Source organism: Camelus bactrianus, chromosome 31 (genome assembly GCF_048773025.1).
Source record: "Camelus bactrianus isolate YW-2024 breed Bactrian camel chromosome 31, ASM4877302v1, whole genome shotgun sequence".
NCBI lineage: Eukaryota > Metazoa > Chordata > Mammalia > Artiodactyla > Camelidae > Camelus > Camelus bactrianus.
The window spans coordinates 18,510,339-18,538,209 of record NC_133569.1 but is presented as its reverse complement, the minus strand read 5'-3'; the positions used below and the strand labels follow the sequence as shown (position 1 = coordinate 18,538,209).

General features: G+C 45.3%; 1 protein-coding gene and 1 long non-coding RNA gene across 2 annotated transcripts in view; one reads left to right on the top strand and one right to left on the bottom strand.

Moving 5' to 3' along the window:
• Positions 1 to 27,871, bottom strand: part of EBF2 (EBF transcription factor 2) — a 184,115-nt gene that overhangs the window by 72,824 nt on the left and 83,420 nt on the right. The gene's annotated exons all lie outside the window — the stretch shown is intronic.
• On the top strand, positions 195 to 14,732 carry LOC123614881 (uncharacterized). The gene is made up of 2 exons (XR_012503408.1): positions 195 to 10,285; positions 10,688 to 14,732. It is a non-coding gene; the product is annotated as an uncharacterized LOC123614881 (long non-coding RNA).

The window sequence follows — 27,871 nt, the reverse complement described above, 5'->3', positions numbered from 1 at the left end:
CAGGCTCTCCTCTCCTTTGTGATGTGTGTGAGTGCATGTGTATGTGTGTGAGTGTGTGTGTGTGTGTGTGTGTGTGTTGTTGATTAAAATGGTTCTCTTGCTTTCCCAGTTTACATGGCGGCAAACTGTCCCTCAAGCCCCCACCCCCACCCCAACCCTACATGTGTTCTAAGGAGTCTTGATGCAAGCGTGCAGTCAGCTCAGAGGAGTTGTCAGTCCCCCGGCTGTGAGGCAGGGCCACCAGGGGAGGGCTTGCCGTCCCCAGCTACAGAGAGGCCACAACACAGTGCGTGAGGAGGACCTCTGTCCTCTCCCGATGGTGGCCTGGTTGAGAAGTCAAGGGTTTCTGTGGATTCTCCGGGACTGACTCCATGGCAGGCCGGCTCACCCGCTGCTAATGCCACGGCAAAAGGAAGGCACTTAGGAGACATCGTGTCTGGCTATGAACTCTCTCCTCCCACCCCCACCTTCCCTGTCTTTCTAATGCTCTTCCCAAGTCTGGCTAAGAAACAGTACACGATTGCTGGGATTGGATGGTGGGCAGGGCTCTGAGGAAGCAGCCTGGAGAGGGGGAGGGTGGACTCCTGCCTCTGGGAGTCTTTGCACCTTGACTCTCACCAAGTGGACACACCTTTTTCTCCAGACATCACCTTCTCTGATTCAGAGTGCAGCTTAGGGGGTTTCATTGTCAGCAAATCTGCGTGGGGCCCCCTTTCCGTAAGGCCCCTGGGTTCCTCCCACAGGTTTCACTCTGTGAAAGTCGAGGCATAAAGACGGAAGGCCAACTCACAGAGGCCCAAGTCCTTTCCACACTTCCAGGCTATTTCCTAAGAGATGTTATCACCATGCAACCCAGGCGATAGTTTATTTCACAGCAAGACTTGAGAACTGCACTAGAAAGTTCTGTGCGTCCCCTTTGAAGCGGTCAAAATTCACTAAACTACCTGGAAGGTATGAGAAGAGGATGTCCAACAGATCAGATCACCTCTTGGGACCAAGAAGGAATTCCCCATGATCTCTTGGGGCAGCAAGAGGATTTAGAGCGCCCTGGATTCAGGAAATGGAAGAGAGTTTCAGGACTGTGATGGCCGGTTTTGTGTGTCCACTTGACCGGGATAAGGAACCCAGGTGTTTTCATCAAATGGTGGTCCAGGTGTTGCCGTGGAGGAGTTTTGTGGATGTGGTTAGCATCTACAATCAGTTGAGTTGAAGGAGATGGTCCTTATAACGTGGGTTATCCAGCTAGTTGAAGGTCTCTACAGAGCAAAAACTGACCTTTCCCAGAAATTCTGCCTCGAACTGACAGCGTCACCTCTTGCCTGAGTTTCTGGGCTGCCGGGCTGCCCTGTGGGTTTTGGACTTGCCGGCCCCCACCCCACAACTGCATGAGCCAGTTTCTTAAAATAAATTGTATATATAATTCTTCTATTATTATAATTAATATAATTAAATTATATTAATTAATTAGTTTATATTATATAATTATATACTACAATTAATATAATTATAGTATTAATATTATATAATAGAATACTTCAATATATATATAAAATCTCATATTGGTTCCTCCCTAAAGAGAACTTCCATCATAGAAACTTAAAAACACTAAAAAACCGAATAGTGGGGACTTCTCCGCCTGGGTGGGTGACTCCTGGGTGAGCAGTCCTGTTCTTGGTGCACATTAAACCTTCCTTCTGAGTGTTAGAAGATGGGGTGGGGGCGGAGGAAAAGGGAATGTCACCGAGATGTGTGCCGCTGTGGCCTTACAACACTTACTTTTACATACCAGACTGAAAAGTACTCAGGTGGAACTGAACCCCGAAACAGAGTGAGTTTCCATGACTCTGTTATTATTGTGGGCCACCTGTAAGTAAAGGGTGTCAAATATTGCGGGGTTTTTTTTTTCCTCTTCTCTGGGAAATCCCCTATTTTTCCAGAAGAGTTACATAACTGACAAGAAAACTTTGTCAGGAATAAAACCTGGCCTGCACAGCCTCAGGAAAAGCCCAGAATATATTTACTCCATTCAATGAGAATAGAAATACAGGGAATTGCGCACATGAAACAAGGCTTGTCCTCTTTCCTCTGCATGACTGTGGCCAAACTTTTAGGAACTGTCAGAAATGAGGTTTCCCCTAATTAGTGGGGGAAAAGAAATGGTTTAGAATCTGGTTTTCTTTAGGGTGAATTCAGTCGGTGGGGAAAAGGCACAGCTTGCATGGATTCCTGAAACATGGAGCCTGCTTTACTGGGGCTGTTTGTCATCTGACATGCGCGTGCTGAATTCCCACGTGCTTCAGGAAGAGAAGGACGTTGTAGACACCTGGTCTTTAGGAGTTAAGCCTTCTCTGTGTTGACTGTGAATGAGAGTAAGAAACCCGCCCCCCTCCAGACCTTTCACATGTCCCCATCCGTGGAAATGAACACCTTCCACGTGGAGACGGAAGGTGGACACGAACTAGAGGACCTCCCTTTCGCACCAGGAAGTGGATCAGACTTGGCAAAGCTACAAACCGACCAGGAAGTGCTCCCCGCTTTCCAACATGAACCTTCTACGTGGGAAGCCCCTACCACACAGAGTGCTTAGTGAGATGTCTCCGAGTCGACACTCAGCACGCGGGAGTTAGCAGTATTGCTATCAGTTCAGAAAGATCTGTGCGGAGAGAGTTCCGCTGGAAATAACATCACTATCTAATGCTTACTAAACGTTGACCAGCGATCGGCTTGTGTGAATTCATTTGAATGCTCACAATGCATTCGTTGTATTGTATTCATTGTAATGCATGAATGCATTGAATGCTTCTGAGAGACGCAGCATTCATATCCTCATTTTATGCAGATGGGGAAACTGAGTCATGACGAGGCATGGCACTTGCACAAGGCCGCACAGCTGCTGGATGGTGCAGAGGGACAGGGGCCAGGCCATCTGGTTCCAGAACCGACTTGTTTAAGCACCGCACTCAACCAACTCCTGCTAGGGGGAGAAGTGATCAGTGCAACTTCTTTTTTCCTCTGAAGCATTTTTATCAGGTGACTTAAAGCACTCAGTTCAGTGTTTACTGAGAGCAGACACTCAATAAGGCTATTGACTGTGTGATCATTCTGTTTTTCAGGCAAAGAATGTCTCTAATACTTACTCGCTTCATTCCTTCATTTCTGTCTATTGGGTACTTTTTTCTTTTCTGCTTTTGAAACCTAAGTTCTACCCATCTTTCAGGGCACACGCAAAGGCCATCTGCCTTATAAATCTTGAACTTTCGGTCCACGGTGTCGCTCCCTCCTTAGCATCTCTGCACACACTCGTGAGGAAGGTCACCCTGGTTCCAGAGGAGCCTTCACAACTCCTTTCTCCACCCCTTACCCTACCACAAAGTTCCAGGCCTTATCCAGATGCAGATAACTAGTGGGAAGAGGAGTAATGTGGAACCATCTAGAAAGGGCTGAGGTTTACAAGACACACTCAGAGAGGCAGAGAGGCAGAGAGACAGGGAGAAAGGGAGAGGGTGGGAATTCAGAAGGAAGGAGAATGAGAAGTGGGGATACAGGCTTCCTGGCAGCTGAGGATGCTCAGAGAAGAATGGAGAACAACATGACAAGGCAAAAGCTTATGAACTGAATTCCCTTCACTTACTCCACTGTGCGTTGAAGGATGCCTAGAAAAAAACTAGAATTACTTCCAATTACTTCTGAAATGTTTGGATGTGACGCATGCTGAGACAGGCACGCATGGGCTTGTGGTTTGATTCAGCTCACATCCCCAAGGCTCATACCTCTTGACTGCACTGCTTACTTGGTAGTACAACCTGCTGACTTGCACTGTCCCAAGCAGCACAGAGGGAAAGTTCTGGAGACCTGGTTTAGAGCCCATTACTTCTTAGCTGTGTGACTTTCGGGAAGTCACTGCACTGCTCTGAGCCTCGCTGACATCTGCCTATGAGAAGCAAACAAGACAATCTATGTGAAAGTGTTCTGGGAACCATAAACTGCTACGTACATGCTACTATCGTTCAGCACCAAGCAGGGACTCATTAAAATCTTGCTGATTGATTGACCGATTGATGAACTCTGGCCAGCTTCCTGAAAACTTGTCTCATTTAGTTGAGAAGTGGGTTTGGTATGTCAGTCAAGCAACATCCAAGAAAATTCACTTGGCTTTACAGCAGCCTAGTCCAAGGGAGTTTTAAGTTTATAGATTTACTTGCAAACAAACCACTTTCTTTTTTCAACGGATTTCTTTGGTGGGGATGATGAGATGTGTCAGAAGAAATGAGAATGTCATTTTGGCTACATGCACATTTGAAGTTGGGAGAACCCGGATTCCAAACATCGAAGTGGAAAAGACAGGGATGTCAACCCCCCCGGACCAGCTCTGGACACATGGTAGGCGTTTTTGAAAACACCAGGAATGGAGTTGGGTCTCTTATTTTTTTAACTGAAGTACAGTTGATTTACAACGTGTTCATTTCTGGTGTACAGCATAGTGATTCAGTTATACATATACACGTATATTCCTTTTCATATTCTTCTTCATTATAAGCCATTAAAGGTATTGAACATAGTTCCCTGTGCTGTACAGTAGGACCTTGCTGTTTATCTATTTTATATACAGTAATTAATATCTACAAATCCTGAACTCTGGATTGGGTCTTAAATCCAAACATCCATCCATCCCTGAGCACACTAGACTGCCCGGTGAGGTTCTGGGGCAACATCACAGTACTTCCATGACCTCATGAAAACAAAAACGACTTGACGTTGAATAAAGTTGAAGCAAGGAAACTTCAAACTAAATTTTTATTGAAATTCTCCCCATTGTCAGCCGACATTTTCAATTTTCATTCCCCTGCTTCGGCCCATTTTGCCATAGGAACTTGGATGTTTTCATTGAACAGCAGCCAGTGAACATTGGACTGAAGGGGCACACTACAAATTTGGAAAAATAAATAAATGCTTCAGAACTTCCACTTGAAAACCACAGCTAAAAATGAAATCAAATCTGACCCACCCCTTTTCTTTTAAATTGTGGGAACAGACTCAGTCTGCCTCAATTTTTAAGCCCATATTAAATTTTACATAAGCACCTTGGAGATCCATGCCTGGCTTGGTCGAAAGCAAGTTGTGGAACCTGTGACTCACACACAAGGTTTGAACAACTTGCACAAGAAGGTGTCATGCCTCCTACACCGTGTTCCTTAATAAACACGTGTGCTTAAAAAATAAAAAGGGAAGAAAAATCGGTTCACGGACAGAGAGAGAATAATTCACTCCAAATTGCTCTTTTGATGAATGTGGACAAAAGAATAAAATTTGTCACCCAGCTAATATTACCATCAATATTTTGTCCAGCTACATTCCTTCCAATTTAAAAACAGTTCAATATCCCTTTTACCTTCAAGTAGCAGCACTTAATAAACAGTGATGGATGGTTTTTATTTTTGCACGCATTTTAGTCTTCCCTGCTTCTGTTACAAGGGCACTGTTTTGCTTGGGGGAAATGTAGATCTTCCGTCTTTCTTGCATTGACATGCATCCCTCAAGGAAAGACGGCCATATTTAATTCATAACCCCCATCGGCTACACAAACATACAACTTCCCATCAATTAGGCAACACAGAGATGTTGTTAAAAATCAATGAGCTTATTATTAAATATATTTTTTTCATGTAGCAATAATAGTTATTGCCACACTATTGTTATTACCGCAATGTCAGCTGTTTAGGTAGCTTTCAGAGAGTTTGATTGGTTTTGATGTTGCCAGCAAGGCATTCCATGAAACGACGGATCCTGGGGAGGTTTTCCATTCCTGTCTCCTGCCACACTTAGAGGCCACCAAGAGAAGAGGGGAAATGGATGCTGTAGTGGAAGGAACCTCGGACTGAAAGCAGAAGACCTGGGTTCTACACCCAGCTCTGCCCATAACTAGCCGTATGACCTTGGGTAAGTCTCTTCTCCACCCTGAGCCTTATTTTCCTCATTTCTAAAAATGACAGAGTCATCCCACAGGATTGCTGAGGTCCCCTGCGTTTCAAAATGTAGATTTTTCTAATAACTATTGTTTTCCTAGCAAAGGAAACAGGAAGAAATTGGCTCAGTTCAGCAACTCTTAATTATTCCTTTTCAAAAGACTCTTGATTTAAAAAAAAAAACAAACAAACAAAAAAACAAGGAATGAGTAGACTGGGGGAAATGCTACCGAATCTGGAACAGACATTAAATTGATCCGAAAACCAAATATGCCCATATTTGTGTTTTCATCTTGTTGTGTGTTTATTAAAAGTAATTTTGATATTTTGACACATGCCACTACTGTGGGAGCCTCCTGCCTACAAACAGAGATGTTAAAACTGTGCCAGCACACGCAAAGGTTAAAAACAACATTGCACAGATTTTGGCAACTACATCATATGCTGTCTGGCCGCAGCTGATCTGAACTGAGTCCTCCATAATTACAGGAGAAGGTGGAACAGGTTTGCTGCTAATTGGAAAATTCTGCAAATGGCAGCACTGAAGTAAATTGACAGTCGTTAGAATATTAGCAAAATGAGAGTACTGATTAGGAAAAAGCTCAGATGCACTTTTTTTTTTCTTTTTTTTTTACTGCCGGATTCTACTGGCAAATTGATAATAAAAGCTGAACTTAATAATAACAGCTGTTATTTGACCTGGTAATATTTTTTTTTAATCTGTTGCTGTTCCCAGACCAATAATACATAAAGAAGGTCTTTATCCACTGTTGCAAAATTATTTTTTGAATCCCAAAAGGTATATTCAGAGTCAGTGAAGGAAAACGGTGCTTAAAGGGGCAGGCCATCGACAGTCACGTCCTAACGCAAGCGCCTTCCCTGGAAAGTCGTGAGTTGTTCTCACCCGCCACCTTCCAACGGGCCTCGGGGGACACGCGGGGGTGTTAAGGGTTCCCCTTCGGAACAGAGCCCGAATTCTAGTTCCGGTTCACTTTAAATCGGTGACTGGTAAAAATGTCCACGTTAACTTATTTTTCACTTTAAAGTGGTCAGGAAAGAAAGTTGGACTGTGCCAGTCTCTGAGGCTTCTACGAGCACTTGGCGGTCTGTACTTTTTATTTTTCAACAAGATAGGAAGAGATCTGGGAATGCACAGATTAACTGGAAACGCTGCCATGAGGCTATGGAAAAGGGACACATAGTTTTACATTATGTGGACAGACATGAATACGTCCAGAAGACTTGCATAATGGGGTGCTGAGCCCCTATGGGTGGAAGGATAAGTTGGTCCCGTCTTTCTGGCTGTATGGCAGTCTGGGTCAAAAATCTTGAAACTGTACATAGCCTTTGACCCAGCAATTCCATTTTAAGGGTTTGTCCCAAAGAAAGAGCCAAATGGATATGCCTAAAGCTTTACCTACAGAAGATGTTCCTTGCAGCATTATTTATAATAAATAGAAGAGTGAAAGCCACATTTGTCCTGGAACGAATAGTTGACTATGATATACAAAAGAATATGGCATAATTATTTAACATCTGTTATGGAATAGTTAATGATATGGAAAAATAGCCTAGTAAGTGAAAAAACAGACCACCAAAGACTAAACATAGGATGATCACTCTTTTTTATCTACAGAGACAGATAATTCCGGAAGAGGGCTACCCAAGGAGATTAATGGTTATTCCTGAGTGGTGGGTTCATTAAAGGGTAGTTTTCTTTTTATTCTCTTTTGCTGGTCCATCCTTTCTAAATTTTCTAAAGTGAGCGTGCATTGTTTCAGTCAGAAGGAAATACACAAATTATTTTTAGAATTAGAAAGTCTCTAGAGGGTTCCTGCTGTTTTAAGTAAAAATTCGATCTATAGCAGTGGCCACAGCAGTATTCCTGAATAGCAAGTTAGCTTCCTCGACTTCAAATCCACCTTCCCACCAAGGGAAGGAAAAGGGCCAGCTGATAGCAAATCCTAAAACTCAAGGTGAAGAACCAGCCTGCTGTTTATGGTTAATTCACACACACATACACGCACATGCACACGCATACGCACGCACACACACAGGAACCCTCTTTTTTGATATCTGTTCTCTGAAAACACAGGTCAGCAACCACTTTAGGTCCTTACAGAAATGGGTTTCCTTTTATGACTTTGGACTTCATACTCTGGTAGTTTTGCCGTTTTCTTCTGCCCTCACTATGGTAACACAGACCCTCATTTATTTTGAATCTGTGCAGGAGGGAGTCGTTGCAATTTTCAGGGTTTGTCTATCCACAAGTCAACTGGAGGGGAGCGGGGGGTTGGACCCAGACCAATCCAGATCCAACTCACGGCCTCACAAAATACACTCCATCCGTGTATTATCGCGAGTAAAGTTCACTCCTCACGAGATGCGGTCATGCTGCCCAGGCCCCGTTGATGGATCTCTGCATATTTAACCTCAGCCACAAAATATGAGTACTTGAGCTCTCAAGACACCCCCGGTACCTGAATATCAGCCAAGAAGTGGAGCGAGGCTGCAGCATCGCAGAGCTGGCCTGAGAGCACGGGGACATTTGCCGGGGCGAAGATGGATGCATCGCATTTCTTAACAGGTCTGCTTTTTTAAAAACCTCTGTATTAACATCCTACGGCACCATTGCCAAAAACATAAAATTCCAAAGGCAAATCCCCTCCGTTCCAGCGCTGCCAGGACTGGGCTGACTAGGCTCCGCCTGGGGACTGTAAACTGCCACAGTTGCTTCTAGCAGGGAGCACAAAGCCCACCCCATTAGTTTCAGCCACAAGACCAACCGACTCTCAAGCTGCTTCTCGCCAGGAGTGTGGGTGGGCAGCGGGCAGGGTCCCAACGCGACAACTAGATTCAATTGACTGTAACCCAGAATTTTTTTAAGTGGCTTTTTTGGACGATGGTACCCAGCCTCCCCCCCACCCCATCCTTCATCCTTTCTAACAGTTATGCACCCGGAAAACAAAGCGATGGGGAGGGGGAGGGGGAGGGGTGCATTGCTGCAGCCAGAGTGTGCCAAATACAGTTAAGGGTGGAGAGGGAGGTAGGATTGGAAAGGGGGTAAAAATCAAGTCACTTTCAATCAAGTGTCACACCTTTAAATAGTGGTTAAATCTTTGCATTATGCAGCTCATCCCTTTACAACATGGGGTTCCCTTAGAGAATTCCCTGTTTACACTGGGAATTCCTCCAGGGCCGCATCAATAAAGCTGAACAGATGTCAGGGTGGAATGCCAGCGGCAGTGGCTGTTGTCAGGGGTACTGGGGAGGGAGGCACAGAACAATGAGCGAGGCATCTGCTACACAAAGACTCACGCGTGGGTCAGGCTCTGCCAGTGTGTAGAGATTCCACCCTACCCTTTGTCTGGGCACATTGCCTTTCTTGTTTCTCGATGACAAGGGTTGACACATGTCACCCGGCCCTATCAGGAGCGTTATTTGTTTGCCGCTTGCATATGCACCAGTGTCTCTGACCTCCCCCGCATGCATCTCCACCAAATGCGAGCAACGAGCAACGCGGAAACTCTCCAGCGCTTGCCCCAGTCTAGGATTTCATTATGCACTTTGAGTCGAAAGTGGGATGTAGATGTCCTTCTTTTTAATTAAAAACATGATTGATGAGATTTAACTGACAGTAGGAAATGCAATTTAAATATTCCTTAAAGAGGCACTAACCCTGTTTGCGTGGCGAGGGTTGCGTCCGGCTCCAAAGTTGCAACCGGCAGGAGAAAGGAAATTAAAATAAAAGCCCGTTAGAGCCCGCTGGCTGTGCAAGGGTGGTAACGCGAGGCAGCATCTGCAGCGTGTAACCAGAAACTTATGCGCATTAGGAGCTAATGTGAGGTGTTACTAACGTTCACCGTGATGAAAGGCAGCAGATGAGAGGGGAGGAAAGTGGTAGGTGAGCATGTCCAAGCCAAAAACAACTAGTTCACCGTATTTTTAAGGGACAGTAGGCTTCGAAAAGACCTTATCCCCAAACTCCCCATTTGACCGCCCCGCAAAAATGGTCTTTCCCCTCGCTGCTATGTCGTTGGGCTTCTCCACCCCGGCTCCTCTCCCCAGATGCCTTCCCTACAGGGTCCTTTTAAAATCTGTGTTGTAAGCTAAGTCCTCAGTGCCTGGGACCGTCCTTCTGCAGCCTGGACTTAGGCTGAGGGTCTAAGGCAAACAGGAAAGCATTCACAGATTTGTTTTAAAGGCCTTCTCAGATTCACTCCCGCGGCGACTGCTAAGTTATCAGCAAAAATTATGCGAACCACAAGACACGGCAATGCACAAATCATGGGAACCCCGAAACACGCTCGTCAGAGGCCGGAGTAAGTTTTTCTAATAGCAAGACCTTGGCCTTGGTGTTTTCAATCTAGAAATAATAGATGAAGTTGAATCTTGGTCTGTGTTAAAATAGTATTGACTTAAATACCAACGCCAATAGCAATTTAACATTTATTTTCAAAACCAATCTCCCTTTCTCTTTCTTGGTATCATTCACAAAGGGATTTTTTTTTTTTTTTTTTTTTTGGTTGTTGTTTCGGGGATGTTTTGTTTTGTTCTGTTTTGTTTTCCATGGAAATAGTTATGTTCTGAGAAACAGCAACCTGGGATTTTAAAAAAAGAGTACTTTCCTAAAAGTATATTCAAGAACAGCCGAGTCCACACTCTCGAACCCTACTCACAGCGTAATCTTCGAACGTTTTTCCTACCTAAAGATTTTATTCTAGGTTTCCAAAATCCCCGAAAGATGCCGCACAGCTTCTAGATCTTTTCCACTTAATTCCTAATTAAAGACCGAGAAAAAGGAAAGCTTTTGTTGAAATGCTTGGATTCGAGGAAAGGAGGTTACAACTGGAGTTGATATTGGTGAGTATTTAACTAGCAAAGGTTAATTAGAACTGCAGGAATGAGATGTAAAATAACGGATTCTGATCAATTGATTAATGAGATGTCAGGAGGTACAAGAATTCACCTTTGGGAGAAACATGTTAAAAATGAAATATATTTGCAGAGCCATAATGTCTTCCCTCTTATTTAGTTTATTAAACACTAGGAGCAGCTGGATGTTTTTCTATCTGTGACAATCTGCAGAAAATTACGGCCCCCAAATCCACCAAAAGTAGCACCAAAATGTCACCCAGTCTCCCCTAACACCCATAAAAGTGAACAAAGTCTCGAGGAAGAAGCTGAAATCTCCAGCGGCCCCCTCTCCCACTCCTCTCTGGCCTCTCTCCCCGTTCCTTCTGCATGCTGGGCTCAGATTCATTTAAAAGATAAGTGGTTTTGAAATTCTGGATTAGAAATTATTAAAATCGGGCATGTTACACCCATTCTGGATTTATTGATTCATTAGCCCCGTATCAATTTCACCGTTGACATGAGTGACGCGCTGGGGGAAAGGGTCTCGCAAACGCTTTTCCTTTTTCACTTGATGTTGCTGGTGAACAAACAGATCCCCTGTTTGCGGCATCGATGCTCTTTGTCACAATAAACCCCAGTATATTATGTTTATATATGTCCTTCAGGCATGTCACAACAGTTTGGCATTCTGAGCGGCTCTACCACTGTGTACATTAAATAGTCATGTAGTTACATTAAACAGTGGGGAGTTCACACTTCACAACCACTCAGTGTTTTAAAACAGATGTGGGCTGTCTGTTGTCAGACTCCAGTGGAAAAACTCAGAAGGATCTGGGTGGGAACACAATCTCCAAATGATTGAGGGCTCCCCCAATTTTCCACCCACATTCCTCCACCCCCTACACTAGAGGTTGAGGGTGAGAGAGGTTTGGGGGAAAGGAAGAGGGAAAAAGGTAGGGGGCAGGAAGCCACAACTTTTATGTCTTCTAGAACAGAGATGTGAAAAAAAAGAATTCAGAATTCGGAATAGTTTGTGGCATGGAATATTTTGAGCGGGGTGGGCTCGCTGGGGTGTCGTGGGATTTACTGACAGGAGAATTTTTGACAGTTGATGGACAGATGAATTCCGTCATGGAAGCGTTAGTCGAAAGCGGCAAGGCCAGATGGAAACTCACAGCTTGTCTTTAATATTAATTTTCTTTTTTTTTTTTTCAGGAGATCAGAATTCCCTAATTCCCTAAAATGTTTCAATGCATCTTGAGGTATTATTTTTCAGATGCCTTTCTCCACCTACTCTTAGTACAAGTGTTCCTTTGTGTTAATGTTATGTTTCCTCCCTTACTTTGAAAAAAAAAAAAAAAAGCCTAATTTGTTCTTTTTCTTTCCTTCCTTCCTACCTTCCTACCTTTCTACCTTCCTACCTTCCTTCCTTCCTTCTCTTCTTTCTTTCCTTCTTTCCTTCTTTCCTTCTTTCTTTCTTTCTTTCTTTCTTTCTTTCTTTCTTTCTTTCTTTCTTTCTTTCTTTCTTTCTTTTTCTTTCTTTCTTTCCTTCCTTCTTTCTTTCTTCCTTCCTTCCTTCTTTTCCTTCTTTCTCTTCTTTCTTTCTTTCTCTCTTTCTCTCTTTCTTTCTTTCTCTTTCTCTTTCCTTCCTTCCTTCCTTCTTTCTTCCTTCCTTCCTTTTTCTTTTCTTTCTTTCTTTTTCCTTTTTGCTCTATCTGTACAACTGTTAAAATTTTGCCTTCATTTCCAGCAAACACAGAAGATAAATATAGGAACCCAGTAAGATACTAAATCTAAAAATGAGAAATCCATCCAAAGCAATTGTGACTTTGAGCTTCGACAGCTGAAGGAACTAACGATAAGATTTTCTTTGTGGCTGAATGAAACGCATGAACTCTGTGTGCTGTCACAAGGATGGAAGGGACCACCATGTTCAGGGTGTCCATCCTCTGGACAGTAAGAACGAAGTCATCTACTCTGCTGCAGGATGCAGTGGGGACAGAGCTGGACTGAGACTCAAAGGCCTGACCTCTGGGCTTGGCTCTGCCTGGCTCGCTGAGCGGTGTAACATGAGGCACTACAACTGCCTGGGTGTCGGTTTCCTTATTTGAAAAACACAGTCAGCACTGCCAGGAGGCAATGAGTCCTCAGTGATGTCTACAGTTCCCCGCAGCGGACCACAGACCTGCTAAGGGAAGAATGGCCTGTTCATATCAAGAAGTCACAACCGCTGCTTTCCTCGCTTCACTGCTGAGCTTCTCAGAGACCCTGGCCATCCCTCCACGGCTGCTTAGAAAGCGAGACAGTGCCCCTGTGTTTCTTCCCAGTCTTTTTCCTGCTGTTCCACACAAAACACAACCACCGTGCACTTTCCTGCTGCAGAGACATCACTCATAAGTAAATATCTAATAATTAAAAAGTGAGTGGCCCAGGGTGACATTCCATATTCCAACCAGACAAAGCCCAAGTGCCCCTAACTCTTCTGCTCTGTGACCCTTCTCCCCTCGTTCCTTTACTGTACATCACTGGAGCCACTCAAGCTGAGAACAGCACTTCAAAACTCAGAGACACTGCTTCTATGTCTGTGTATTACCTATTTTCCTAGTATTGTTTCAAGTTCAATGTAAACACATTAATGTAGGACAGCTTTCCCCAGTTTCCTGACACATCACTTTGGTTATATGTTGGCTGTGTGTGTGTGTGTGTGTGTGTGCGTGCGCGCGCGCGTACATGTGTGTTAATGAGTTTGTCTTGGTCAACCAGAAAAACCTTTTATGATGAATGTAATGAAAACATTTATTAGCTAAACCAAGGAATCCAAAACAAAGCAATGGATTGTGGTTTGTTGGAAAAATGAAGCAGGGGCTTCCCAACATCAGCTGAAAGACTATTTCTACGTGGCTCGGCAGGGGTACTGCGGCAGTCGTGAAACCCCATGTCATAAGTTCTCATCCTCCTCTGATGTGTCCCACTATAGGACTGGGGAAAGTGACTTCACTTTGTTCTTTCTCTTCATCTGTGGAGCAGAGGGAAGGTTATGAAGCTAGACAAGAGAGGACTTGGAGAGGGAACTCATGTAAGTAAGTTTAGATGGGTTAGGATTCCAGAAGTTGGGAAGAAGGACCAGTGGGCAGGATTTACCAAGGAGCAGATCTGGCTCAACACGAGCAAAACATGCTAAAGTGTAACACTGCTCAAGGTCAAAGTCAGCTCCCTTGTTAGGCAAGCGATCCCTACCGTGATAACGAATCCATTGTCAAAGATGCCACAGAGGGAATGTCTGCATGACTCAGTGTGTTGGCCTAGGTGACATCTAAGCCCCTTCTAATTGAAAATATGTGTATATGTGATGATTCTAAGATGCAGAGCTAGTCAGTGTTTCCCAAACTACTTGGAAATATAGTCACAAAGAATAGACTCTTAGAACTGGAGAAGATCTTGGGGGGAAATAAATCTCTGGGCAGCCCCACATTCCTCTGAAGCTAGTGCAAAGCCAGGGTTAGCAATGACTTATATCTGAAGACATCATATGAAATAGTTTTTCATATGCCTCTTTCGAGCATCACAGCAACCTTCTGAGGTGGGACCTACAAGCTACACATTATACTGATGGAGAAACCAAAGGCAGAGATGAGTTGCATTAAGTCCAGGCAGTAAGCAAGCAGAAGGATCAGGGCTGGGACTCCAGGCAGACACCGTCCCGAGCTGCTCCCTTATCTCTTTGGCACTTTCCTTCCCAAGATCGCTGAACATTTCTCTTAGACTCATTCTTCCCTCCGCATCCCAGAGATCCGCGTTAGTATGACCAGCATCACACTAACTCATCAGTTACCAGAGACGGAAAGGTACTTCTAGGGCCATTTTCCTCCGTTCTTTTGTTTTACCAAAAGGGAAAAAAAAAAAAAAAGGAAACTGAGGCTTGCAGAAGTCATCATTTAGCGGACCCTCTGAAATAAAAACCTTGATTTCTACTTGGTTCCTCAAAGACCCTAAAACAGGCACCCGCCCCCTTGACCAGGCAAGTGATGATTTAAACCAGGTGAGTGCAAGAATGATTTCATTCACTGCGTTTTTCCATGTGCCTCTTGAGGGAGGGCATGTGGAATATGTACATGTAGAGAGAGACCCCCATCCACCATTGCCTCCCCCTTTCTCCCGCACATGGTAGTCTAGTAAACGTTTGCCAGCTATTTGTAAGGCTGACAGCAAGGATTATTTTTCCCATGTGCCAAACAACTTCATCCTAAAGGAAATATTTCACTCTGGCAAGATTTAATAACAATTACAATGATACTTTATATAGCACTCTATTTCTAAAATATTTTTTCAAGCATTATTTCTTTAGTTAGTTGATACGGTGTGACACCAAACCTCAAGGGTGTGCAGTGGGGTCAAGGCATCCTCTCTGGGCCCTGGGGCCTCCCCACCCCCATGCTTCCACTGCTTGGGTGGTTGGATGACAACTGGTGTCCTGACCTCATTGCTACCCGCCTCCTTTATGTTCACCTTTCCCATCTGACTTTTTTTCACAGGGGATGGTACTGGATGGGACAATAGCACAACAGAAGAAGCCAAGGAGCTTGGGAAAGGAAGGGTAACAGAAATCATGGCTCCTCTACCATCTGACCCCTTAGTCTGTGCTTTATGCCATGGAGAAGCATTACAGAGACCCAGGTTGACCAGAAGTCTTCAACTACATTCCTGGACTGCTGGCTGCTGTCAGAAGAGTTGCACCCATGGCCCACTGGCCCTGTCCTCTTCCTCTCCTTCTTTACAAAATTTCCCTCTGTCACCAAACTTTTTTTTTTTGGTAACACTGTAATAAACTTGTTAAAATGTAGTGGGAGTGTGCAAAGTGAAACATTTCCGTTCCTAAGATGGCCTGAACTTTTATTCTATTTTTGGCCATACTGTGGCTAAATTATGGATCACCTGTTCATTCAACAAATGTTTATTGAGTATCTATTATTTGCTCAGCACTGCGCTGCAGGCAGGAAAGGGAAAAGCATGTTCCTGCCCTCGGGGAACTCATGATCCAGTGGAGAAGATGGACATTGGAGAGAAACTTGTAAGATGGTATCTTGAGACTCAAGACAGAGGTGAGCCCACCATGGAAAGTCTTAGAAAGAACAATGGATCCCATCAGGAGACACAGAATGAGCCCCAAGCATAGCTGCCGGTTTGAAAACTAACCCTGTAACCGCCACCTCCAGCAACTGTATCCTAATATAACCTTTTTGTAGTTGCCTTTGGTGTGTATCTTGGAGGAAGGAGGTGTGGTTAGATGGTCGGCTGAATCAGGCACCTTTTTTCAGATAAATGTATAATTCAGGCCCTCAGTATTATGTTGGACCATTGTCAGTCCTCAACCTGGGGAGTAAACAAGATCTGCAAGAAAAAGAGGTGTTTCCAGGGAAGCTGGAAACAGACGGACAAGGCATAAATCCTACAATGTAGTTAAGCATTCAATTTCTTTAATCTTTTTAAGATGATCTGTAATTTGTGTTTGGTTCGGTTGTAGGATGCTTTTTGGAGACATTCATAATTTATAGTTTTGAAAACTGGTAACAAAAAACATTTTCACTTTGGGAAACAAGTAAGTAAGAAAGCAAGCCTGGGCTTGTGGGGTGACCACCAGGTACGGGAAGAGTGTCGGTTTGTGGATTCACCGCTTTGCAGTCACTCTGGGTGCTCACTCTGGGCGTGTATGTCCACGATGCAGTCGGACACTGCGAATGGCTAGCACTGTATGCCTGTCAATGTGCCCTCGCTTAGATCATGGGAAATACTGAAGGGTTCTTCTGAGGGACTTAACTGCGCCTTAGTACTTGACATGAGAAAAAAATAAATAGATAGATTACACATGACAAATGTCATATATCAGGAATAATATGTAAAGATGTGTAATATATTAAACTCCATAAATGTTTATTGGATTAATACATCTACCAACATATTCATTAATTACAGCAGCTCCCCTTCCAGTGCCTTGGATTTTGGCAGCTGCTCTGACACAGTAAGAGGATTTTATAGCCATCTCCTCCCTTTACTCTCTTTCTCATATTCTCAATCCTCCCCCAAACCCCTGTTCTGCATTCTTCTTCTCCCCGTTCCAGGGTTGAGCTTTTTGTTACCTAGAAGTTCCTGGGTCCTTAAAAGAGTCTGAAAAACGGTCCGGCTAGGTCCGTTTCAGGGCTGCGAGAAGCTGCAAACTCCTCCACTCAGTGAGAAGCAAGGCTTAAGCTGCCGTGTCCTGGAAACCCGCTGTTTGCCTCTTCCTTTGCTGGGAGCAGCATTCCTCCGGTACTTGGGGGCTTCCCAAGCCTTTTACAGTCATTAGTAAGCGGACACAACATCCCCGTGGGGCTTCTCCCCCTTTCAGAGAGGCTCCACGGAGATTAGCTGCTGTGTAAGGTCACCCAGAGCAGAGTTTAAGCCCGAGCCCCTTCTCAGGCGCCTGGAGAGATACATAGAAGGCAAAATCGCTCTGGAAATGGAAACTGAGAGCCTTTTCTCACTTGACCTAAGCCTAAATTGGAGATTTTACACACGTCTCCTTTCCTTGTAATTAAGGGAGGAGGCTGGGGCTTCAAGGCCCAGGGCCACTGGGAGAGCGGGGCTGCCCCTCTGTCCCTGCTGCCTCCCTTTGGCGACACAGAACTCAATGACTATGGTATACGCTCTTCTGTTGGTCAGAGGCTGCCTTGTGGGCTTGGCGTGAACAGGTTGGAGGATGGTTTGTAGACACATGCGTGGTGTGTAGTGCATGTGGTGTGTTGTGTGCGTGGTGTGTAGTGTGCATGGTGTGCTGTGTGTGTGGTGTGCGTTCAGCCTCGGTGAAGGGGCAAGTACCTCGAGGACAGGATTTTCCCTCCATGAAACGTGCCTGCAAACTAGAGTTGATCTTCAAGAGGAATTTGCCAGGGCTCTTTTCTCTGTGCGCTTCAGCACCTTGTCTCAACTGGGTAGGGGCAGAATGGGACTAATGTCCAAATATTTGTTTCTTCGAAGGAATAAAACTGTTAGACAAGAGTAGACTCTGGAAGCCATGTCTGATGGGAACATCTCATTGAAAAACGAGGCTTCCTGACTCCTAGTTCTCTGTCCCTTTCTCTCTCCCATCTTGCTAGCACAGCATCATGGACCTGGTTGGTCTTCAAAAAAGTAGATGGTGACTGCTTTAGTGCCAGAGATCTGGCTCCTAGGTTAGGTGACAACTGTCCACCTCTTAAAATTGGACCCTCTGGGTTTACATGGGAAGCTGGACAGCCCCAGAAAAATGCAGTTCTTCCCAGTATAATTCCTAACCCAAATGCCGAAACGCTAGGAGAGGGGCCTATTTTGATAGGAACATTCTGGAACATTCTTCTCCTCCTTCCCATTCCTTGTTGGAAATAGAGCAGAGTAAGATACCAGAGGATTCCCATGATTATCCTGATACCCTGAGGGACCACACCTGTCCTTATCAGCTTTCAACCAGAGGAAAAAGACCTGGGGGAGCATGGGGCCCAGGATGCTCCAGATTTGAGGCCCCCCAGCTACACCCCAAATGGACTCTTGTTCCCCCTGCAGAAACGTCTGTCTGAACATATGGGCTTAAAAACGAGGACATCTCCATAAAAAATTCATCTCCTTAAACATTTTTGACTTAAGTGATGCTAAGCTCTTGTTCTTTGCTCAGCTTGGATTGGGTGCTCCCTGGGGATAAGAGAGAAGCAGAAGTAGGGTTCCAGCTCTCCAAGGAGCCACAAGCTAGCGTGACTTAGACGACAGAGAGCTAACCAGAAACTTACAACCTACCATCTATAGACAACTTGGAAACCCAGCATTCAGATGAAGTAATCTTCCTCATCTCTGCACCCCTAGGAACATCTCCTACCCTGTGTCTCTTTAGACCTCTGGTATTGCCTGCTTGACCAGCTCATTCCTCATGGCTGCCAGTCCTCTGTCCCCTGAGAAGACTAGGAGTTTTCATAGGCAAAGGTCAAAAGATGCTGTTTGCATCCCTCTGAGCACAGTACATGGTTGGCCCTCAAAGAATGTACGTGATGATTCAGTTGTTAAGCGCAGTGGTGTATCCAGCTGAGGACTCGGGGCCTTAGAGGCATCCTGACTTGCGGCCTCTGTTGGAGAGGAGAGGATGCCTGCTCTTAAGAAAGTTGTTTAACTCTTTGGGCTTCAGGTGCCTCAAATGCAAAACCAAACAACAGATTGGACTTTATGACCCAAGAGTTTGATACGTGAACTTATTCCATGCGATTGTCTTTCAAGCATGTGAAGATTGCTTTATTGCCCCCTCTCCTCCCACCTCAGACTCCTTTACTCCAATCTTCTCCAGGTCCATGACCTGGACTATGGGTCCTGGTGACCTCGTTTCAGGGCCTGCATGATTCTAATTCTCTCTTTGTCATGGGCTCAGCGTGTCAGTATTCTGCCGTGGCCCCAAAGATGACCCTAACACCTACTTACGCATTATTGCATGTGAGCTTCTTTTAGGCCGTGTCTCCCTCAGTCCATGTTTACGTGGTGGTCTGACCAGGGACTTTCTAACATTTCTTCCCCTCTAGAACTCGGTGTGTTGCTGCCTTCAGGGGCAGCTAGGCTAAGAGAACCCAAGCAAAGATGCCACCCTCTTCTGTATTTCTCCTGCATCTTACTCTCATTTTATTCAAGCTCTTGGCTTGAATGGATCCTCTTGTATCTCCTGGTTAGAGAAGCAAAAAGAGTTTTTGCCCAGGTTCACCCAACTCTGAGAGTCTCTTGTTCCAAAATCAAGATGTGGGGAGAGTGGCATCATTTGTACAGAATCAACGATTTCTTTCTTCCTCTACTTTATGTCTCTTTCAACTTCAGCTGTGTTTGGCTTCAGGGGTACAGTGAAAGCCTGTGGAGTTTGTTTCTGATAATGCCATCCTTTAAGGGCCCCTGAATAATGGGTCTATAATTGGGATTATGGGGGGAAAAATACAGAGAGTTGGAAGGAAGGTCACCCTGATTCCAGCTCTGTTAAATTTTTAATGCTGCTGGAGGGTAACTAAATTGATTGAGGAGGAAAGGAAATTATATTCCTGGTGTTATACAAGAATTCAAGACTCCTGAACTTCCTAGAATGGTCTTTCTTTCATGCCAAAGGCAGGAAAGCCTTTTATTATTAATAAAGAATGCTGAGGTGTGGCCTTAGAACGAGCACAGGGCTGGTCCAGGGCGAAATCCAGGGTGAGAGCAGAGCAGCACACCGTCTTGGTGGCTTGCCTGCTGAAGCACCAGGAAATCCTCACGGACCAAAAGCATCTCTCCCACTGCCTGGTATGATGGGGGAATGCCACCATGGGAATAAATCATTTCTGATAAGGCGTTCTTCAATTTCCAGAATCTCCTATTAAAGCGTACCCTCTTAGAATGGCCAAATCTCCTAAGCTTTTATCGGCAACCGTGTATTTGGAATGAGGCAGCAGCTAACTGAGAAGAAATTCCCTCCGGGAGTGGGACACAGTGAGTGTGCGCCCAGATCAGGGCAGGCCGAGGAGGACACATGTGAAAGAGACCAGCACATAAACACCTTGGGAACAAGACCTGTACCGTATTCACGACCACATCTCCAAGGCCTGGGATGGCGTCACCTACCATACGTAAAAACGCCTGCTGAGAGAGAAGTGAACAAAAAGAAAGTGGAAAAGTGCCAAAGACTTCCCAGCTCTCCAAATAGTCATCTGGGCTGGTGGGGCAAGGCAACTGCCACTCATGGGAAAGATTGATTCTTCTGGATTCTACAGAGACGGCATCTGTGTCCTCCACCCACCCCGTCTCCATGACCTAAACCAGCAGCTACTCCCAAACTATCCTCAGGATGACATCACCCTCAATAGCCAATCCGTCAACCGAGGCAGAAACCCGGAGGGCAGCCCAGACTTCTCCGGCTGCCTCACTTTCGCATCCATTCAAATCCTGCTGATTCTGCCTCAAAATAGCTTTCAGGCTTGCCGCCTACTCTCAGAGTCCACTGCTATGCCTTTGTTCAAGCCTCCATCACTTCTTGCCTGAATTAGCCAAAGGTCCCTTAGTCGGCTGCCCTGCTTCCAGGCTCTCCCCCATACACAATCCTGGCTCCACACTCCACCTCTTAGTCAAAAGCAAATTCATTCAGGTGACCTTCCCCCTGCCTTAAAATGTTTAAATTCTTGTTCAGCCACCCCCAACACCACCACTGCATTCAGACCAGGGTCCATACTTGGCCTAGGAGTCCCTTGGTAACTGACATCTCCCACCCTCCCCAGACTCAGCGTGAGCCCTACTGGAAGTTTTGCAATGCAGCGCAGCCTCCTTCTCTTTTGCACATCCTTTGTTGTTCCTTCTACCTGGATGCCATTCCTGAGTTCTCCTTCCCTGCTTTGGTAACCTTCCTTTATTCCTCACCCAGTCTGGGCTTCACCCACTCTGGGAAATTATCCATGATTCCACTTTCTTCCGAGGCAGAGGTAGTAGGTGCCCTTCCTATAAATTCGGTATAGACCTTCGATAAACACTTCCATGCTCTTCTGTCATTTTTGGTTTCTTTGTCTATTTCCCTAGCTGAACTGAGACCCTTGGGAGAACAGGGTGACATTCAATGTACCCAAAGAGCCGAAAGTCTGTTACATGGACAATGTGCAATAAACGTTTCTTAAGGGCATGAGTGATGCCAGAAAGTTCTTCCAAAGAACTTGGTTGGCCAAGCATGCATGCATTCATTCATTCTAGAGTCATTCTCCAAGTCTCCCCTACTTGGGAGGTAGAATCTGATTAGAGGTTAATCCTAAGGGAACGGGTTTTCTCAGTGACTTGATTTCTCCCTGGCCTGTCTTGAAGCAACCAAAAATGACAACGTGCAGTGAGTGTCTCTCCTGCCACACACACTCGCCCCGGCTCAGGGGTTCTGTGGATGAGTGAAAACTCTAACGTGTTATTTCTCTGGAGAGCAGGCACTGTTACTCTGGGGAAACAAACCAATCCTGTGACTCTGAACGAGCAACCACGGAGAACAGCTTAGAAGACAGTTGGCAAGAGGCGCTCCTTTCCCTGATACCCCTCAGGTCCAGAGGAAGCAAACCAGCTCATTGCTTTACCTTCCCCAGTTACAACGTCTTGTGAGGCATGGGCCCAGGGTCCCACTCTAATTACACCCTGTTTGAGTAGGAAACGAAGCTCCTGATCGCTTTCCTAAATCTCAAACTGACGCGACATTTATAACTACATTAAAAAGGAAATGCTCATTGCTGTCTGTGTGCCTTTGCTCGAGATAATTGTACAGTGATAACACTTTTGAGGGGGCCTGAGGCCCTTCCCAAAATGACAGAACAGAACCGTGACTCATAAAGGAAAGGAAATAGTGGTCCCTCCTTGAGCCCTGAACACCAGGGAAATAAACAGAGCCTTAACTGAAAGATGAACGCATCTCACGGAGCTCCCGAGTTTGGGAACTCTGGGGGTTCTCAGGTCTAATCCTGCATTGGCGCTCACTGCCTCGGCCTTTTCTTATCTCTGCGAAAGGAGGCCAGCCAGGGTGTGCCTTGAATCCAGACTCCGACTATGGCTGCAGACTCCTGGGCAGCCGGGGGGTTACTGCAAATGATCTAGGAATCCAAACACTCACCAGATAGCACAGCTAAGCAAAAAGTAGGGCTGGCACAGCTATGCCCTTCTGTTTTCAAATGTTCTCAGTCATCTTCATCCTCATCATCGTTCTCATTTATTGAGGGCTATACAAAGGCCCAGCACTCTCCAACCCTATATATATATTAACTGATTTAATCCTCATAACCACCCATTCTTGTTCCTATATGATAATTGAGAACAGAGGTACGGAGAGGTCAAGTAACTTGCCCACGGTCACACAGCTAGAAAGAAGCAGAGTTGCAATTCAAGCCAGACAATCTGGCTCCAGCGTGCCTGACAATTGCTGTATTATGATACTTCCTCCATTGCCCAGCTAAGAGTTATTAAAAGCACCCCCATCATCAGGTTGGGAATCCGATGATTTCTTTATATTCGCTCTATTTAACAACAGGCCTCACATAGTTTGGAACCACTAACTGGGCTAAATAAAAACGTTGCAGACCTGCAAGACCCTGATAAAACATTCCTCCTACCAATCCTGAAGTTGGCCATCAGAGATCCCCGCCGTGAGTTTAAAGGTGGCCCTCTTCGCGTTCTTTTAAAATGCAAGGGCCTTAACAAGGTCAAGTTACCCTGAAGTACCCTAAAAGACGTCACTAGTACCTTAGCGTGAGTGAAGGTTCCGGATCATTCCTTCATCAGCAGGAAAGAAAAAAAAAATCAAGGACATTAGAAGAATATTATGGGAAGTAGAGGAAGAGGGGGTTGGGAGTACGGGGAAAAGAAAAAAAGGGAGATGGTCCTGAAAGGATGGAAAGCGACCACATTTGGAGGAGGCCAGGGAAGACAAAAATAAACTTGGCCTACTTCACAGTTTTGCCAAGAGCTGGCCTAGGGGCATTCATCAGTACCACACAGGGTGACATTTTGGGTGACATGTTTTAAAATCAGTTAAGGGGTAAATCATTATTTCTAGAAGCATTAACCTCATCACCTTTTGAAATAAAAACTGTACCAGTAAGCAAAAGGCCAAGCAGATCTGAGGCTTCACTTGAGGAAGACAACAGGGCAGAGCTTGTCCATCTAGAAACGTATTAATGAACATCGTCTGATGAGCAGCTTTGATAAAGGGCAGCCTCCTTAATCAGAGCATCTGAAATGAGCCACCCCCCTAAACTGGCTGTCTTCCCCCTTTATCACTGACTGATAAATAATAGAATGCTAGGCTCCTTTACTTTTGCAAAGACCTGTCTTCCATTAAGCTCATACAGTGGTCTCTCAAATTCCATATTTGCTAAAACAAGTTGGCTGCCATCACCCATGCCCATCCCATATCAGATTTGTACACAGTTATTAAAACGAATAATAGAAATGTACAAAATTGGTCTCATTTTTCAATTACAATGAAGAGCTGGAAAGCACATGCAGAATCTTTGCATAAAGGATGCATCTGCGACACAAGGGTCCTCAGAATCTAAATGCTCCCGTGTTCCAGAAGGCTCCTGGGGGCTGAGGCAGGCAGCCAAGCCACCTTTGATCACTGCCCTGAACAGCTCATCTAGTTTGGTCAAAGAGGGACAGAAGTAACCATTAAGGACACCTTATCCATTGCCGCATCTGAGTATTGATGCTCAGGAGAAAGATTTACTAGAGCTAAATGAATAACAAAAACAGTGTGTCTTCTTCAGGGAGGAATGGGTTAAAGTCTGTTAAACCATTGACCCAGGGTCAAAGATGTCACCATAATTGGTCATCACCCGCCTCAGGCATAGAACCACAATCTTAGGGTTTTGGCAACCTTCAGGCAATCTTTTCAATGGCTTGGTGCTCCAAAATGTACCAGAAATGCGTAAGTCATAGGCCAGTTAACAAATGAGGCCAATCCTCCACAATTTTAACATAAATAGATATAAAGAAACCAGAATAAAATAAGCACAATTCAGAAATGAAATAAAAGTAAAAGGGCTTTCTTTCCTTCTCCACCCCTACTTTGAGCTGATACCCCAGCCCAGAACAAAGTAGTTTTCACACATTTTCAAAGAAAAAAAAAATCTCTGAGCATGCTGTATGTCCTTCTCCCCAAATGAAAACCAAAAATAGATGCTGCTTCCCTAATCTATCTGATTTGGAAATTATTTGGCATTTTTAGAAATTGATTTTTCCAGTCAATTAAATTAGCCAGTAATTTGATATCACCATCTTATTTCATTATATAGAACACATGCTGAAATGGCACACAACCTCATTTTCATTTATTATTTTTGCAAATTTAGTACTCATAAAAAGGTGTTGGATTGACAGTGCCAGCAGCTAGACTCTCCCCTGCTGGCTGGGAGAAGCGGCTGTGGGAGCTGGGGCCCAGGCCCGTCCAGGCCGGGATTACCAGCTGCGAGCGCAGGGCCAGGTCCCACGTTGTACGGGCCTTTATTCTCTGCTCCAGAATCCATCCAACTGAATGTGATAAATGGCGCCACCACTGGATGGAATCCACCCCCTCACTTCTCAGTGGCCACCTGGTATTTCTATGATGCCTCTGTCCAAAGAATTTTTAAACACGTTCCAAGTCATCCAACTCAGTTCTCCAACCCTTTGAGACAAAGACAGATCTTTGAAAGCCTGGAAATTCACTTGGGAGGAGAGAGGACACACACACACTTTGCTAGAGACGAGATGAGTGAGTTTCTGCTTCTCTGCAGCTTCTCAGGCTGTATTGTTATGCTCTATCCCAGGGAGAGTGAGGCTGAAGATTTCTTTTGGCTGCACAGGTTCCTAGGAAGAAATGAAAGCCCCACGCGTTTCCTGGGTAAGCAACAGCACAGAAAGGAGGAGCAACAGCTTCAAGCGTGCACCCTAAGACAACAAGGCAAGGTCCTTTAAATTAACATTCAGGGTTCGTCAAGAAAGATACCTTTGTTTAATCATTTTTAATATGGAACTCTGAACAGTGATCAAAGGGGGGTCTGTTAATAATTACACCAGGAAGGCGGGCACATAAACCAGGACTGTCCAGGGCTACCTGGGACGTGGGCTCTCCCTACATATGTTGAAATTTACAAAGCACCTGGGCAATCGTTAGGTTCAGAACCGTTACATCCCGTTTCAGCCTTCTGCCCCCCTCCCCCAGTCTGCTACATTCCCGCCTTCTTGCAGACTTTGTTAATTTCTCCCAACGTCCATGCCTAAAGTATCCTTCCTAACCTGCCCTTCCTCCAGGCAAATCCTACACTTTAGTTAAAACCCAAATGAATATCCATCTCTCCCACACAGCTCTTTCTGCCTAGTCCAACTCATTCTATTCTTTCCTCTTTCAGAATTTTAAAAAAGTATTTATTATATATATCATATAACACAGCTCCGACCTGCAGAATGCTTTGGGATCGTTCCTGTTTGTTGTGTGAGTATGAAGTTCTCTTCCCAATTAGGCTGTGAAGCCCGGGAGGGCTGGGATCTGTCTCAAGCTTCTCTTGCATCCTCCACAGGAGACAGCCTCACACCTTATTCAAGATGTTGAGACAGGAAAACAAACAAGCAAACGAACTTCACAGAGACCACCCAGTCCAGCTGCAGATCAAGAACCTGAAGCCCAGAGAAAAGCCCCCTTCCTGAGAGCCTCCCACCCCTAACCCTAATGCATCCCAGAGTAGGGTCCCCTGTTCTGTGCCTCCATGAGACTTTTGCACACGTCACTGCATGGCACACACCACTGGGGTATTTCTTTACCGTATTAACTTTATCATAATGACTTGATTACTTAGCTGTCCATCCACCATACAGGAAAGTGCTGGAGGGCAGGAATTCTATCAGATATAATTATTATGTCCTCTCTCTCTCTCTATACACACACACACACACACACACACAAAATAGACACTCAGTAAATGTTGGTTGAATAAATGATTGAAGGAATGAATGACCGCATAGTTCTCCTTAAGGTAATAAAAGAGGCATTAATTGGATTTAACTGGATTACTAAAATTTAGGCAGGAGACAAGAGACAGACTCTTCTCTTCCCTAGACAAGTCATAAGAAGCAGACTGGGATAGCTGATTCCTGGCTTCTGCTTTCCTTCTAGACTGGCTGGCAGAAGCCATTTCCATTGGCCTTCCAGCCCCATGTCGTGTGGGGGCTGCACTCCACTGAGTCTGTACCACCGCCAGCAAGACACTGCTTTGGGCTTCAAATTCTCCATCAGAAATAGGGGGAGGCTGGCTCCAAGGACTGTAGAGTCCCCTCCAACCCCAACTCACTGAGCACCCCTCTGGGTGAATGATGATCTCTGGGCAGGGTGACACACCTCCCCGGGGCTCCTGCTCGCCACGGCCAGGGATTGACAGCTTAGCAGACAGAGCTTCTGATTCTTCCCTCAGCTGCTTCCCGGTGGGAAAGTGAGCTTCACAGTAACACATTAGGTTGCATATTAAACAGATGGGATGCAGATTTGAGACCTCTTAAAGGTTGGGGCTTTTCCTTTTTTTTTTTTTATAAGCTGCTGTCAAGGTGTGTTAGTATCTCTTTATTTAAACAGCCTCTTTAGTCTTGGTACACAGAGCTGAGACTCCAAAAAAAACTGAATAGAATAAATAATCTATCATGCTAGCAACATAATTATAAGAACATATGTTAGCTCCGACTAGCTATATTCTAGTCATATTAAGGGTATGTGTGGGAGAGAGAAGGACGGCAGGAGTGTCTCAAAATAGTGCAGGCTGAGGAAGAGTGATATCGGGCTACGTGGGAATTCAGACTGCTTTCCTGGAGCCTCCATTCTGGCATCCACAGCGTCCCGGGGGGCCTCCCGAGGTGGCTGCCTGCTGTGAAATGCAGCCACCTGGGCCTGGGACTCCAGCCGGCATCTTGCTGCTCGGCGGCCCCACCTGCGCACGCCAGCCAAGAAGGGAGTGTTCCGGTTTCACCTGGTGTCTCTCCACCAGGTGCAGAGACAGCACCGGTCCAGGGCGAAAGATCCCCAAGAGACAAGGGCAACAAGTGGGTTTTGATTCTCACAAAAGCTGCATGCTCTGAGGCACTAAAAATTATCCACATATTTTGATGGTCTTCATCAAGGGAGCCAATTGGAGATACACACACAAACACACACACACACACATACACACACACACACACACAGAGTTGCAGCTGCTTCTTCCTCTCTGCTCATCTAGATGTTACCCATGCCTTTCAAGGTCCTACTCACACCTCCCTTCCTGCCCCCACCCACAGCCAGCCCCACCCACCTCCCTCTGGAGAACTCCGGCTCATCTTCAGGCCTCCTGGCCCCATCCCTTCCCACAGGAAGCCTTTCCCCGCTCCCTACATAGGATTGGGTCCCCTGGTTATTTGCTGCCATAGCACCCTGCAGTTCTGGATGATACTAATATTCATTGCACTTTTAATTATACCATGTCTGTCTTCCCCTTATGGATTGCTGTTTCTGCAAAGGTAGGAGCGGGTGCCTAATG